The sequence below is a fragment of the Myxine glutinosa genome, chromosome 4, assembly GCF_964187855.1.
Source record: "Myxine glutinosa chromosome 4, kmMyxGlut1.1, whole genome shotgun sequence".
In the NCBI taxonomy this organism is placed as follows: Eukaryota; Metazoa; Chordata; class Myxini; order Myxiniformes; family Myxinidae; genus Myxine; species Myxine glutinosa.
The window spans coordinates 94,443,971-94,444,697 of NC_136264.1; positions in this window are offsets into that span (position 1 = coordinate 94,443,971).

Consider the following 727-nt stretch of genomic DNA (forward strand, 5'->3'; position numbering starts at 1 on the left):
AACCCGATTGCGAAGCGGTTCAGCCAAAAATCGTGCCACAGGTGCTCAATCGAAAGAAGGGACGAAAGCGATCGGATGAGGAAGAAGAAACCAAAGGTAAGAAGGAACAGATATTTATTATTAATTATGTACAAAACCCAAAGGAAGAGAAGGAATCAAAGTAATATACAGGAAAAGAACAGAAGACAGTGCAATTCTTTAACTTATACAGCTTAACTTATCCCCAGGACAAGACGAACAGAACAAACTCACGTACACAAAAGGGGGATTCTCAGGCAGGAACGAATGGCTGGAAGGAGAAGATTCAGGTGGGACACAGGGCATGGAAGGTCCGGGCAAAATGCGCAGCAAATAGGTCCGCTCCAGGTTCGCAGTTCGGAAGCGAACAGCCGGCGGCTCCACACGGCAGGGCTTTCTGCAGCAGCAGGTCTCTCCTTACTCGCCACACCTCCTTGATGGTTACGGAATCGGAAAATGCCACAAAATGCCACAAATGAAAATGCGCCTCCCTCCACAGAACTGAACTCGTGCTCCCTCACTCATCTGCGGTGGGGGCTTTGTGCAACGGGTTTTATAACCCCGCCCTTGGAACCCTCGCGAACCTGCCAGATGTTTCGCTCCACGCCCTCTCAAGCCATTCCCCCCGATACCTGGTTGGTCGTAAGGACTTTCTGGCTCCACCTTTTGATGACGATGAGGTGCCACGCCCCCCCTTCTTCTCCGAAAT